We start from the raw sequence: 16,342 nt of genomic DNA on the forward strand, positions 1-16,342 counted from the left end.
CACTTTAAAACTAAACAATAAAAAGACAAACTATCCACTTTTTTTAAAAAATGAGCAAGGGACTTGAATAGTTGTTTCTCCAAAGAAGACCAATAAGTACACAAAAAGATGCCCAAAGTCTTTAGTCATTCGAAAATGCAATAAAAATCACAATGATATTACTTCATATAGCTAGCATGGTTGTAATCTTAAAAGGAAAATAACAGGTGCTGATGAACATGTGGAAAAATTAGAATCCTAATACATTACTGGTGGAAGTGTAAAATGGTACAGCCTTTGTGAAAAATAGTTTAGCAGTTCCTTCAAAAGTTAAATATAGGATTACCATATAACCAGAAATTTCACTCCTAGGTATATACCCCCAAAACTGGAAACAGGCCCTCAAACAGATGCTTGTACACAAATGTTTGCAACAGCTCTATTCACAGGAAGCAGCCTGATGTCCCTCGACAAGTGACTAGGTCAACAAATTTTGGTATATGCATACAATAGAACGTCAGTCAGCCATAAAAAGAATGCATTCTGGTACATGCTACAACATGGATAAATACTGAGAAGCTGCCTATTTTAGAAGGGTTCATTTTATGTTACATGAATTTTACCCCAATTTTTTTAAAAATCAACAAGTAAAGGGAGAAGGGCTGAGAAGCAAAAAGTAAGTAAAGCATATTTATATGTAACTCCCCATGCAGTCGGATTCCTGTGACTCAGAGGGGCACATCTCAGGTTACAACTGCCTATAAAGTTATATTGGTGTGTGTGGGAGGGACGGTGGGTATGTGCCACACAAATAGGATTATGTTATCCAAATAGGATTCTGTGTGGGGCTGAGCTCAAGCTGACCTGTAGACTCGGGACACCAGGATTTTTATTGCAAAAGTAGTTTGGCTGTATCTGTTGTTACTATTTCCATTTAGTGATATTTGTGATACTTGTAGGGCTCTTTCAGTTCCAGACTGATAAGTAACAGTAGACTAGTTTATCCATAGCTGAGCCATCCCACTTTGAAGGTTCAGTGTATTCACCTCCAGTTTCTCATTTATCCCGTCAGGTTTCCGTGTGCGCACAGCCTAACCTGATGGGTTTTTGCAGTTAAACTATTTCATGCCCATCCCCCATGTAAGAATGACGTAAGGTTTCATAAGAATGAATGTCTATGTTCATGTGTAAATCTATACTGGGTATTCACACTCCTTCTCTTAATTACTCCTGGAAGGAATAATACCGTCACTGGTAACACATATATACTGGGTCATTTTAAGACAGCAAGTAATACCTCAATTTTGCTGCCTAAGTTTCGTGACTCCTGTAGCTCATCCAGCCTCAGCTCTGCAGTTTCAAATAACCTTGAAGTCACAGTGCCTTTCCTAATAGTAAAGACCTATTTCTCACATGTCCTTCATGGACTGGCTTCAGCTTCACTTTACACTATAATATAATCATTCCAGGAGTCAGGCCTTTCTGTATATATACATACATAGCTGAGCCATCCGCCTCTGACTTCTCTGACCAGCAGGGAGAGAGGTCGCTCAACTTCTGAAGGTCTAAGCTCTGAAGGAGCCACAAGCCATTATATGAGATGTGCTGGTCTCAGGAAAGAGGAAGGGAAGAGAGAAATGGCAGAGCCATGCAAAAGCTCTTCAAACTCCCTCCCAGTGGTGGCTGATACTACTTCTGCTCATTTCATTGTGCAAAGCAAGTCATATGTCCAGGCCTAACCAGAACTAGGCAGAGAAGTATAAACCCACGTCAGAGAGAGGCAAGAAATACTTGAGAATGTGTCTTCCACCATATTATGGTTTCCAAACAAGGCTTCCGTAAGTTTTGCTTCATGTAAAACACCCATCTATTATTTTTGCTTATGAAGCAACTTTTCAAGTTTCTAATAGTCTAGAATTGTGAAAGAAAACTATCACTATTATACATTTTACTTACAGTGATAGGAAAAATAATATATTCTTTGAAAATTTTGATTTTCTGTAACTATTAAGAAAGGACTTAGTATTGAAATGGATTGACATTTGAAATCTGCATATTTATGCAATTTGTTATATTATTTCAGGGAAAAAAATCTATTTCACCCCTTGTAGCTAGCATTGGTAATTCCTATTTATTTCTGTTACTTGTGCATAACAATTATCCCAAAATATAGCAACATTTACCTGTTTATGATTTCGTATGTTGGGTAGGACAATTCAGGGGTGGCTCACCTCTGTTGCACTGTGGTTTTGGTTAGGATAGTTTAGCTAGGTCTGAGAAATCAGGGGTGACTTCACTCATATGTTCAGTGTCTGAGCTGTTGTAGCTGGGATGCTGGTGGGCTGATTGAGCTACTTTTCCTCTCTCCAGAGTCTTTCATTCTCTGGGGCCTCACTCTCTGCACACACGTGACTTCTCTCCCCAGCAGGATCGTTCAACTTCTCTACAAAGTGGCTTAAGGCCTCTGAAGGCCTAAGCTCTGAAGCCGTATAGCATCCCTTCTGCCATATTCTATTTACCAAAGCCAGAGACAGGACTGGCCCAGATTCAAAGGCAAGGAAACTGGATTCTCTCTTTCAGTTGGAGAAACTACGTACACATACAGAAACTGGAGGAATTTTTAGGAGCTATTTGTACTGACGACCTGCCCACTACTTACTCCAGTTTGAATGTCCTCTGTAAAATTTATGTGCAAATTTCATTGCCATGTGACAGTATACAGAGGTGGGACTTTCAAGAAGTGATTAGACCATGAAGGCTCTGCCCTCCTGGATAGATAATGTCATTACTGTGAGAGTGATTAGTTGTTGCAGGGGTGGCTTCCTAATGAAAAGGATGAGTTTGCCTGATTTTCTCTCTCTGTCTCCTGTGCTCACTTGGCCAGGATAATTGCTTTCTTTTTTAAGACAGATTTTTGCAGGATCACCAGATGGTGTACTGATCACATCGCTGAACTCCCATGTAGGTGACTGAGGTTCGAGTCCCAGACCTGGTGGCTTAAAATTCATGTTGGGCACGTGTGCATGCTCGCCCAAAATCCTGAGAAGAGAATGGAGGAGAAGCGACTGCAGCATGGCCATCCCCCCACCACAGGTGATTTCTCATGTTCTGTTTCTGCTGTCTCTCTCGCAAGTGTACATGCCCTATAGCAAGTCTCTCTATTCTTTAGGGAGATTTTCGCTATAGGGCATATGCACTCGCTGAAGACACAGAAAGAAAGAGAGAGAGAAAAAGAGAGATCCCAGAAGGGTTGACCATGCCACAATCCCTTCTCCTCCATTCTCCTCTTGGAATTTTGGGCATGCACACATACATGCCCAGTATGAATTTTAAGCAACCAGGTCTGGGATTCAAACCGTGGTCCACTACCTGGGAGTCCAGCAATGTAACCATTACATCATTTTCTGGTCCCAGCCTGGGTAAATTTTAAAGAAAAGAAATTTATTTCTTACAGTTCTAGAGGCTGGCAGTCAGAGAACATGGTTGCCAGGGTCTGCTCAGCATCCAGGGAGGGCTTGCTTCCTGCATTATGGCATGGTGGAGGTCATGGCATGGTGGGGGGCAAGTGAACAGACTCCAAGCACGAAATCTACCCCCAGGGCACTGTATCTATATCTGTCTATAGCAATTACATACCTACATAGCTCTGTGAGTATCTGAAAAAACAGTCTGCCAGGAAATGTAGTTTGGAGAGATGATAATGGAAAAGAAATCTCAAGTTATCCTTAAATCAACAGAAATAGCTCAAATTCTTGTGCTGGGAGAATAAGTCAGAATCTGTTCTGCACACCCAGAACAGGGATAAATAAGCTTTATTTTATACATGAGGTTTTATTGGTACACAGAAGGGCACCCATCTGTATCTATAGACTGTGAGTACTTACATACCACAGTGGCAAAGGGGAGTGGACCCCACAGGACATAGATCAGATGACCTGCAGTTTACTAATGGGCTTTACGGTGGGTGACCCTTGGGCTAGGGATTGAACAAGACTATTGTACTGCATTCATTCAAAAGGACATATGTCACTCTAGAACGTGTGATGGCTGTCGTTGATATTACTATGGTCAGGTCTGGTGCTGCAGATAAAGCCATGGCTCTAGTACCTCAGGCAGGAACACCGGTGACCTTGGCATGTGGACTAGTTCAGGAAAGGTCAGGTAAAGAGAAAAGGAGGACCACAGGTGGGGGTACCTTGGTGTTAGCTCTAAAGAAAGCCACCCTTGGGCATGTCTGTATCACTTCCCTTTCTCTACCTCCAGAGAAAAGGGCCGAGGGCCAAGTTCAATTTGTTGTTAGTCAGTATTTCACCCTGAGTTCCCTGTAGTGGCCCACCCAGGACATGGTGGAGGTTTAAGCAAGTCCAGCTGTGTATTTTACTTCCACTTGAAGACTATCTCGAAGGCAAATAGGAAAGTTCGATTTGTCTGTAATGTGTGCCTTTGTTTGCGTGGTCGCCTGAGTCATACGGCTTCTCCCTGAGTATCAGGTAACCTGTGAAGAAAAGGAATAGGAGTTAGCATTTGGGAAAGGTAATGATCACTGTGAGTGGAGACAAATGGTAATTAGTATAAGCTACTGAACTGGGCGTGGCAGAGGCCTGAGGGAGTTAAAGTAAAGGGTTATTTGAGGCCATGCAAGGGATGGGGCTCAGGGAAGTTATAGAGAGCTGCACAGAGACAGGCAGCTCAGCCATCGCTCCTCTCCGCTTTATTTTCGTCGATAGTACATTAATCCACTATCCATTTTTACTATTTATTTAATTTTATGTATTACTATTTTTTAATTTGCTCTAGGGCACATGCACTCACCAGAGGGAGACAGAGAGGGAAAGCAAGAAAGCATGTCACCAGGTCTGGGACTCGAACCACGGTCAATAAGCTACTGAACTGGGCGTGGCAGAGGCCTGAGGGAGTTAAAGTAAAGGGTTATTTGAGGCCATGCAAGGGATGGGGCTCAGGGAAGTTATAGAGAGCTGCACAGAGACAGGCAGCTCAGCCATCGCTCCTCTCCGCTTTATTTTCGTCGATAGTACATTAATCCACTATCCATTTTTACTATTTATTTAATTTTATGTATTACTATTTTTTAATTTGCTCTAGGGCACATGCACTCACCAGAGGGAGACAGAGAGGGAAAGCAAGAAAGCATGTCACCAGGTCTGGGACTCGAACCACGGTCAGCCATGTGAGAGTCCAACACCTTAATTACCACATGACCTGCTGGCCCCTGCCCACTATCTATTTAACATTTATTCGTTTACTGTTTCTCCCTCTGTGCATGTAAACAGCAGAAAGGCAGAGTTTTTGGTGTTTTGTTTGTTTTTGTTTTTGTCTATGTGCTCACTGTTTCCCTAGTGGCCTGGAACATAGTAGGTGCTCAATAGTTATCAAGGCAGATAAAGTCCTGGAGTAACCATGAGCTTGTAATGACGCTGAGCCCCAGATTAATACCATGATTAAACTGTGGTGCACTGACAGATGCCTGTTTGAGAACTGTTTGTCACACGCCCATGGGCAGATAAGTACAGAAGCTTTCAGTAACTACTTAATGCTTTTGTTAAAATGCACTGATTAAAAAAAATCACAGTTGGTAAAAAGCAGTGGTAAATTTGATCATATTTTTGATAGATTTGTATTTTTATTAATTGCAACATATTGACCTTTTAAAATGTGAAGAAGAGACAATTTTGGAAGGGTCGTGTTTACCCCAAATACAGATGATTCTCCAACCACACATAATATCATGAACCCCTAGAAAGTTCAAAGTTACAAGCCAAACTGACCAAGGCTAGCAGGCAGCAAAGGCATTTTGTGATCAGCCCAGGGTCTTATATCCCCATTAGCATTACAGCCAGGGCCAAACCTAGGAACTGATTCTTCTGAATCTTATCCCATTGCAGTGGTAGTGGCCATTGAGGAGACATCTCCATGGACTTCCCAGGGGTCATCTCTTAAGCAACCAGGCATCTTCTCATAGACGTGAAGAAGGAAGCCCTATGACTGCTGCATTCTGGGCACTTCGTGGGCCTGTGGTCTATGCAGCTTCACAGGACCCTACACTTAGGAAGACTGTGTTTGAGTTGCTACTCTTTGGTTGGCTTCTTGACATTCTTAATAATTTTTTAAAAGGGAACATGTGGGACCAACAGATGGCATAATGGTTATGTCGCTGGACTCCCATGTAGTCAACCATGGTTCAAGTCCCTGACCCAGTGGCTTAAAACTCACTCTGGATACATGTGTGTATGTGCCCAAAATCCTAAGAGGAGAATGGAGGAGAAGTGATTGTATGTGGCCAGCCCCCCAGGAGGGTGATTTCTGTCTCTGTCTCTCCAGCAAGCACACATGTCCTATAGCAAAAAATCTCTCTCTTTAAAAACAAAAAAGAAAGAAAGAAAATGGAACATGCATTTTATTCTGTGTAGTGTTGTGCAAATTATGTAGCTGGCACTGTGTGGGCAAGACAATTTGGGTCTCACTTTGTTTTATTTCTAGTTTGCTTCTGCTCTCATGCCAGAGACATGGACTGCATTGTTGCTTCTCAGGATCTGAGAGACTGTCAGTTCCCTCCAGGCTGAGGACATTCAGGATGCCATGGCTGGGACCTCAATGAAGGCAGGGGCTGAGGGCCCAAAATGAAGGAGGCTGCTCACTTTCAGGGCTGTGCCAATGCAGGGTTGGCACCTGGGAATGAGCACCCCTAAAATATTTGTTTCATTTTGTCCACTTCTGGCTGCAGTGCACCTGCAGGGACCTGTGAGACACCTGCAGCACATTGTATTCTGCTTTCTTTGTGTCTGTGTGTGCCTTTGTGGCCACTGAATTCTCAGCAGCCAGATCAGGTGGCACCCAGAAACATACCCTATTGACTTTTTCTTAGATTTTGGTGAAAGCGTTCTTTATTTGTTCAGTCTTTGTTGAGGGAGAATTATATTTCCCCTTTCTATGCAAGATACGCCATGGTTGGCTGGTGTGTGCTCTGCTGTATGAATGTAATTTGATATAAAGCTGGATTGTCAATAGCATGGAACAATTTACCAGAAGAGTGAAAGAGTAGATGGCACTGGTGGTCGCGTTCATTGTGTCCCAGAGGGCAGGAGCAGTGTGACCTGGTAGCCAGAGACAGTGAGTCAGTAGAGTGTGGTTCTCACCCTAAATCCACTACTCATTCCCGTGTGGCCTCAGGCAATACTTAATGCCTTCTCAATCTCAGTTTCCTCACCTATAAAATAGGAATACTAAAACTCTCTGGATGTCACATAATGTTTAGGGGGCCAGTGAATCAGTTGGTCTGACCATCTTCTGCAAATGAAAATGCTAGCTGGTTGACACTATTTGTTCCATTTTCTGGGGAGATTTCTTTGGCAAGAATGGGTTCATTCTCACTTGCCAGCTGTCATTGTCATGGTTAAGGATGAATTCTGCAACATCCCACAGTACAGGGGAGGCCTTTGAGTGGGCTTATTGCAGGAAAGTAGAAACAAAGTCAGGGTCAGCCAGATAAGAGAAGATAGAAGGCCTTCTGAGACCGCTGCGCTCTGCTGGTGGATTTGTGTTCTAGGCAAGGAATGCACCCTCCTCTGATGTCCCCCACCCCACCATCAATCTCCCTTTTCATAGGGCAAGCATAAGGACAGTTTTGTTACTGAGAAGATAATGAAACTACTTGGGTACATTGCAGCCTGGATTTTGGTGCCAACTCTTTACAGGAATTATCTGGGAATGTAAGCTTTCAGCACCTGGGGACCTTGGAACCTGTGAAACATCACCCTGGGGAATGACAGTGCTTGTCCCCTGGAAAGAGATGCCTGGGCACAAGCTCTTCATCTGAGAGAGAGTTAGGACCCCCATCATTATAACTCTTTAACCTGATGTTCCAGGGTGAGCACTTAGGGTCATTAGCAGATAATCTTCCTTGTACCACAGGAGCACGCAAGACTGTCAGTCTCAACCCCAGCGTTGAAACCTAACTAGGTCATGCCAGGTTTTTAGGCAGTTGGTTTAGATTTCATAGCACAATCAAGGCTTACCCAGGCTAAATCCAACATCCATTAATGAGCTGTGGTAAGAGGATTCTCTTTTAAAAGATTCACTTGGGCCCCTCAGGCTAAAATGAAATCACAGTTGATTCCACTAACCAGCTTTGTACCTGCTCTTTGGTGCTTGATGGTAAAATTTTATGCATCCCAAGATGCTGCCCTTACTCATTCTATTTATCATGACATGGAGTCCCACCTCCTCCAGCCTGAAATCCCTACCTTATATCAGCACCTTCATGGCTGTGGAGCTCACGTGTAAGGATGGGGAAGGGGACAACCCCAAGAGTGGGCAAATGGTTGTAAAATACACATTGTGCACAAAACAATCTGAGAGCTTAGTGGTGGGGCAATTGATTTTATCAGAAAGGAGGCTAAGAAATACTCCAGAAAGGACATAGCAGCTGAACTGTATCAAGAAGAGTAAGTAGGATGTTTTAGGGCAAAGGATGGGGACACACACATGCTACACAGAGAATACACGCAAACTACACAGGGAGCAGAGACATGAGGCTTCAGAGGAGACAATGTGTGTGGAGTGTCTGGACCAGTGTGAGCATGCAGTAGGCACTCAATAAATAGTAGAACAGATACTTATTGTTGTTATATAATCAAGGAATTTCAGACACCCAGTCTGGCTAGATTTCAGGAGAGACTATGGAAATGAAACTAGAGATGTAATGTGAGATGTGTGTGTGTGTGTGTGTGTGTGTGTGTGTGAAGGGCCCTGAATAGGATGCTAAAGGAGTTAGAATTCTTATTTGTATCACATTTTATCAACTAAGCCACAATCATCAATCTCTCGGAGGATGGACTAAGTTAGGTTGAGATAACTCCCACCATGTCAGTGGTTTAAAACGTCAAATATTAACATTTGTTTCTTAGCCACGTTATATGCCCATCACAGGATGACTGTAATCTTTGCCCAGTAGTGTCCCCTTTCTATGACCCTGTTGCTTAAAGCCTCTGCCCCAAAATGACACCCATCCCTGCTTCCATTTCATTGGCCATTGCAAGTCAGATGGCTGCTGGATCTGACTTCCAATGGAACAGGAAATGCAGTCTATGCTTAGAATGAGTGAATTCTACTGAATCTAATTTGTGCATCCACAAATGTGACTTAAAATGTTTCTCAGTGCATTTTAAGACAGCCAACTTTTAAAAATTATTAAAATCGTAATTCAGAAAGCCACTTGAAATATGATTTGATTTCTAAAACTTACCTTTATGGATCCTTGTAGAGACAGCATAACCTGTGGTTTGCTGGTAAAAGTTTAACACCTGGAAATGTCAACAACAGGGCAAGGAAGAAGGTTTGGAGAATGGAGGAGAGACGTGATATGTAACATTCACCCATTTGCATGGTACAAATATTTCCACCATGACTGATTTCAGGCTGCCAGTGTGATGTCACTGAGCCGAGCTGGGAAGAAATGTTCATATTATGAGCCAATTCCAGCATACCACTAAAATGTACTATAATTTGACAGAATTAGCAGCAAGGTAATGCCTATGATGTTCCAGGATTGCCCTGTGCACATCCCCACTTTGCACTTAACACAGGATTGGTAACAATAATCGTGCCAATCAAATACTACAGCTTTGAAAAGTAACCCGATAGAATCATAAACTTAAAGCCGAATGAGGTCTTAGAGATTGTCTCGTCACTTCACAGTTGAGGACACTGAGAAAGGAAAAACATGTAGTCATCCAGCTGCCTCCCAGGTGGCAGAACTGGAACCAGAACCCTGGACTCCTGGCTTCCTGGTCACTCTGTGTGGATTTCCCCAGCATTGCAGGAACTGTGGGGTTCCCATTCTTGAGTGGGCGCCATTGTTCCTAGCCACCTTACAAGTATTATTTTTCAAAGGTCAGAACGTTCAGTTAAGCCATGCCCACGGTGAACAGGTTGCAGGCAGAGTCTGGAGGGGTGTCAGGTGCTACGTGAGAGCTATTAGACCCAAACAATTCATTTCATTTCAGAAAGAATGGAGGATAACCTGACACCTCGCCTGGACTGTGGTTCACCCCGGCCCTCGGGAGCCTGTCCGCAGAAGCTCCCCGCCCCAGCTCTGTGCTCACTGGGAAGGGCAGCAGCACCCGTAGATTTGAGAAAAGACCACACTGAATTTTCCCATCTCAAACAAAGGGGGAAGGGGAAAACCCCAGGAGTGGGCAAATAATTGTAAAATACACATTGTGCACAAAACCATCTGAGAGCTTAGTGGTGGGGCAAGTGATCTGGGGGAGCTGAGAGAAAATCCCTGGCATGATGAGCCCATTCTGCCATGTGGGAGTAGAAGGAAAACTGATCCTCGTCATGGTGACGAGTCCATCAGAATAATAGGGAGCCAAGCCAGACTTCTCTCCAGACATGTTTCAAACTTGCTTGACTCTCTCTGCTCATCCACTTGCATTGCTTTCTTTGGTTTTCTTCTTCCTTTCTTTTTTAAGTGTATTTATTTATTTTAAGAGAGAGAAGGTCTTCATGCTGTGGTCTTTCCCAGCCTCAACCAGCCCGGATCATGGGTAGATGTGCTCCTGCCATGCTCTGGGCCCAAAGTCCTGGGACGCAGACCTTGGACCTTTCCCATGCAGGTCCAGTTGCATCACTGTCATGCCCCTGCCTGGCCTCCAACTGCCGTGTTCTTTTTTCTCAGTCTAACAAATTCTTCTCCATCAAGACCCATTTCAAGGTGACTTCTTTCAAGACTTTTCTGACCTTGACCTTGGAGTACCTCCCACCCACCCGTCTGTGTTTATTGCTCCTCTTCCCAGATCCCGGAACACTCCGAGCCCGCCTTTCCTACAGCTCCTACCACAGTGTGTGTGCTTATTTCAGATGCTGTCTCCTCAACTAGACCAAATGTTTGCTCTGAGAAGTGAAGCCCATGGGCCTTTACTTTCCTTTGGTCATCTTTAGTTTCCTTCCTTCCTTCACCTCCCGTGGTGCCTGGCCAGTGGTAGACACACACAGAAGAGGGAGCAGAGAGATGGAGTGAAAGGACAGGGAGGGATGAATAGACGGGGAGAGGAAGGACCATTCTGGAGTCAGAGCACACTGTCTTGGAAAAGTGGAGTTTTTCAGGATCCCAGTTACCACATGGCAGTGTAAACTCCAGGGCAGGTGTCACGTGTACTGGATGAATGTCATGAAGGCATAGTTTTTTAAAATGCAGATTCCTGAGGCCAGCAAGGTGGCATAGTAGTTGAGGTGCTGGACTCCCACATGGCCAACTGTGGTTCGAGGCCTGGACCCAGCAGCTTGAAACTCACATCAGGCACGTGAACATGCATGCTCAAAATCCCAAGAGGAGAATGAATGAGAAGGGATTGCGCTGTCGGGGGTGATCTCTCACTTTCTCTCTGTGTCTCTGGTGAATGCATATACCCTATAGCAAAAGTCTCTCTTTTAAAAAAATGCAGAGAGAACCGCAGTTAGTGTAATGACTATGTTGCTGGACTCCCACGCAGTCGACCGCGGTTCGCGTCCCAGACCCGGTGGCTTAAAACTCACGCCGGGCGCATGTGCATGCGTGCCCAAGATCCCAAGAAGAGAATGGAGGAGAAGGGATTGCAGCATGACCATCCCCCCTGGGGGGTGATTTCTCGCTTTCTGTCTCTATGTCTCTCTCTGTCTGGCGAGCGCACGCGCCCTACAGTGAAAATCTCTCCAAAAAAAAAAAAAAATGCAGATTCCTATCTCCTCCCCTCCTCCATTTTGAATTCTGAGGTGGGACCCAGAGAAGTGTTTTTACTGCAGCCAGTGTTCTGATGGAGGTGATTTGCAGGACACTCTGAAGAAGCACTGAGAGGGGAGCCAGCAGTTAGCGTAATGGCTATGTCGCTGGACTCCCACGTAGTCGACCGCGGTTCGTGTCCCAGACCCAGTGGCTTAAAACTCACGCCGGGCGCATGTGCGTGCGTGCCCAAGATCCCGAGAGGAGAATGGAGGAGAAGGGATTGCGGCGTGACCATCCCCCCTGGGGGGTGATTTCTCGCTTTCTGTCTCTATGTCTCTCTCTGTCTGGCGAGCGCACGCGCCCTACAGTGAAAATCTCTCCAAAAAAAAAAAAAAGAAGCACTGAGAGGATGATTCCAGGAATGCAGCAAGGCAGGGCACCCGGCTGGGGTGTGGACCCAAGCTCACCAGCTGCCTAATGGGCAGTAGAGGGCGCTCTGTAGCCTGCACTGTTTCTCCAAGGTCCTGGGGACATGTCCAGCCCTTCACCTCCCCGATCCTGACCCGAAATCCTTTCCAACTCAGGCCACAGCCACACAGAAGCATGCAGGTCTGCCTCTTTTTCCAAAGCCTGTAATAGATTTTTGGCTTGCTAAGGTCACGTGTCCTGTGCGTTTTTAATTCTAGCCAGTTACTTGATTATTCTGGGCTATGGTATAGCTACACAGGGTCCTTTAACTCACAAGGGCCTGTGGCCCTAGGCTCACAGACCCCCAGCAAAGGCAGTGTCAGAGCCACCCTCAGGGCAAGTCCGGGGCTGACCTTGGGTCTGCTCAGGCTGTCCATCTTGTGCTGGCCTCAGCAGGCACTGCACTGAGTCTGTAGTCCAGCCACATACACCCTTGAAGCTCCCACACACATGGCGCAAAGAGTAGCCTTTGGCCCTGCTGCAGTCATAACAGGGCTGTTACCTCCTTGGCAAAGGCCTGTCCCCCACATGCTCATCACCCCTGGCTCTTCTCCAAGCCCTGCATGCCCTGCAAGCCCCATCCGGTTGTCTCTGAATTCAGCTCTAGACACATGTGACAGGTGCTGAGCGGTACCCATCACAGCCACTCACATAACCAAGTATACTTGCTTCCCAGAAGACAGTCATTTATATTCCTACTCATTAAGTTACTATAATTATACCCACATGGGGTGTAATTGATTCTAATTTCACTCGGAGGATGCTCCAGGTTAGAGCAGTGAGTCTCCAGCCTGGGAGAACTCTTTACCCTTTACTTAGCATTTAAATGAGCGTCAGGAGGCAAACACAGAAGTAATTATGAGGAGAAACCAAGTGTTGAATGGGGCAGCTTTTGAAGTGCTTGGACGGCCTGACGTGGCGGTGCGCGGTTCCGATTCTGCACATGGGAAGTCCGCTATGTCACGCGATGCTCTGACACAGATGAATCGTGCAGCTGGATGCAGACTGAGTGTTCCCTCGGGGCTGGAGAGGTTTTTAACACAGTGCTTGCCCATGACTCAATAGTCTCTGTTTATGAATTAGCACTTTTTTTTTAAAGTTCTTCCTCTACTTAAAGTTTACAAATACAGAGTAGTCATGTCTGTCATTTCAATTACTCTGTTTATTAAAACAATTTTAGCACGTTACAGTCATAGGTTCCTTGTTAACTTTTTAGAGTTACTGTGTTGTTGTATGTTGCAAAAGACTGATGCATGCTTTCATTCCTGCAAAATTTCCCAGTGGAAGGCAAATATGGTAAGCTGTTTTCAAAGGTTATGATTACAGTTCTGTGTTGTATAATGGAAACAGGTCCCTGTTTCTTTTCAGATGGGGAAGATTCTAGAATTAGTGAGATATACTAGTTCTATTTGAATTTCTAAACTATGAGGCAAGTTATATAACTTGATAGATAATTGGGTTTCTAAGCAAATCCAATAATAGCTGTTTTCGTAATGAACAAACACACATGCCATGCATCACAAATAAAATTCCGTTAGCTGTTCTCCTCCAGCTCCAGTATTAAAAACTCATCTGATAACTTCTGCTACCCCCGACTCCCTACCCTAACTTTCACTTCTCAAGGTCATCTGTGTCTCTAGTGCTTGTATTTAATACTTGTTAAACATTTAAAGATGAAAAAGTAGTCCTAGCGGAAACCAGCAGGTAGCGTAATGGCTATGTCGCTGGACTCCCACGTAGTCGACCGCGGTTCGCGTCTCGGACCTGGTGGCTTAGAACTCATGCCGGGTGCGTGTGCGTGCGTGCCCAAGATCCCGAGAGGAGAATGGAGGAGAAGGGATTGCGGCATGACCATCCCCCCTGGGGGGTGATTTCTCGCTTTCTGTCTCTATGTCTCTCTCTGTCTGGCGAGCGCACGCGCCCTATAGCGAAAACCTCTCCAAAAAAAAAAAAAAGTAGTCCTAGCTAAGCTTTGACTTTGGAAGTGAGGCAACAGGCCCAAATACATCAGATTTCTTGGCCAAGGTCACGGCAGTTAGAACGAGTGCATGTATAATAAGCAAGAGACTTTCCAATCAAATAAAAATGTTTACCAAACATGCCCTTCCAGCTCCTCACTTTCCCACCACCACTTGGCTATGTGAAAGAATGTGCTCTCAGTACGGCGACCACACTGAAGATAAGACGTGTGTCTCTGCCTTGGCCCTTCGCCTATCTCATCTGCAGAGTTCTCTTTGTAGTGAGCCGGCGGTGTGACCAATTATCGGAATCCAGGAACAGACACAACGCCCAGAAGATGAAATGCAACCGGTGAAGAACTCTGTGGCCTTGAGCTGGACAGTAATTCTTTCACAGAGAAGTCTCCCCCGCTTTGGAATTAAGTTACACTAAACTAGGCGAGGCCTGCTCCTGGTTCTCCCTCATGTAGTTTCAGGTTTGCTCAAGAATCCGTTGGTGCTGTGTCCCATAGCAATGCCCCTTCCCAGGAACAGGCACATTCGGGTGTTACGTGCTCCGCCTCTGAAGGCCTGTATTTCCAATGATCTGTAGGAATTTTGGAAAATGTGTCATGTTTCTTCCCTCCAGTGTTTTCATCCCTTTTTTCCCACCTGCCACTGGTTCTCTTCTCACTACGTACTCTCCCCTCTCGGGTTCCCCATTATCATTTGGAATTTTCTTTTTCCATTGAAATCAGGATACAGCCCTAGAGAAATCAGGGCAAGGTCCTGCTAGCTAGACCTTCTCCCATGCAGCCCAAACTTTCCCAGCTCACCTCCCCTGCAGGTTCTTCATGAGGTGAGGCCTGCCTGGATCAGAGCTCAATGGCCTCAAAACTCAGTGCATCATTGTTCAGTGGGGTAGGGGACAAAGGATTCCTCTCTGAGGCCGAAGACTCTGGGAGCTCCCCCAGCCTTACAGAGCAGCCACAGCAGCCAGCAGGACCTCCGCTGGGACAGCTGGGACACCAGCCTGCAGCCCAGCAGGGCTCCACATCTCCCCTTCTGCATGCCAGGCCCCCATATCCAGAAAAGTAAGAATGAACCTCCAGCAATCCACAGTGCTAAGAGAAGCCTCTAGAAACCTATAGAAACTGGGCAGTCAATGAGGAAAGAAGAGGCAGATGAGGAGAGAAAAGCGAGCAGGAGGGGAAGAGCCATCAATACAATAGAAACCATCAGCAAGTCACGTGTAGTTTCCTTCTGCCTCCTCCCCTCTGTCACTAGAGCAAGTCTGGTGCCCTGCCCCTTTTCCAAGCCTGTAGCCTCCATCTCACATTGACCTTTAACGTTCTTTTGAAGCACATCTATTCTTTTTTTCAGAGAGAGATTTTTGCTATAGGTCTCATGCACTCACTAAAGAGACAAGAGAGACAGAAAGTGAGAAATCCCCCGCCAGGGGAATGGCCACACTGCAATCCCTTCTCCTCCATTCTTCTCTCAGGATTTTGAGCATGCATGCACATTGCCTCGCGTGAGATTCAAGCCACCAGGTCTGGAACTTGCACCGCAGTCTACCACCCCTCAACCACTACGCCACCTGCTGGTTCTGAAGCTAATCTCTCTTAACACAGGTGTATTGGAACCACCTGAATAAAAACTATTAATACCAGGCTTCTGCTCCCAGACATTCTGATCTAATTGATCTAGAGTGCCAGGTTGATATCTGGATTTTTGAAGCTCTCTAGGCGAGTCTATTGTGCAGCAAAGTTTGGGAACCATTGTATTATTGACCAGGTAGTTCCCAGGGCCAAGGCTCCACCTACCTTCAGAATTAAACCTGACAACAGGCTTCACTTCCTCCAGGGGGACCCCTTGCCCTTTTGTTACAAGAGAAATACGGGAGCAAATTCAGGTTCATGCAATATTTATTGAGCACCTACTACATGCCCTGCCTGGCCAGCATGTGTATAGCTTAAACCAGCAAGGGGGATTCTTGGTAAACAGCACCCTAAAAACCAGAATTCTGTCTTGTGATTTAAGTGCAAACGGATCTTTGTGTCCTGTAGCTTTTTGCTCCAAGATGCTCCTCGGACAACTGGTTATTTCACAGGCAACGAGAGAAGATGGTTTTAAAAAACCAAAAGTCATGGGGACCAGCAGTTAGCGTAATGGCTATGTCGCTGGACTCCCACATAGTCGACTGTGGTTCGCATCCCAGACCTGGAGGCTTAAA

The 16,342-nt window shown here is 45.4% G+C and overlaps 1 protein-coding gene across 3 annotated transcripts in view; it reads left to right on the forward strand.

Annotated features, from left to right (window-relative positions):
* CHN2 (chimerin 2) overlaps nt 1-16,342 on the forward strand; it is a 348,821-nt gene that overhangs the window by 269,376 nt on the left and 63,103 nt on the right. The gene's annotated exons all lie outside the window — the stretch shown is intronic.

The sequence above is a fragment of the Tupaia chinensis genome, unplaced genomic scaffold, assembly GCF_000334495.1.
Source record: "Tupaia chinensis unplaced genomic scaffold, TupChi_1.0 Scaffold000170_1, whole genome shotgun sequence".
NCBI lineage: Eukaryota > Metazoa > Chordata > Mammalia > Scandentia > Tupaiidae > Tupaia > Tupaia belangeri.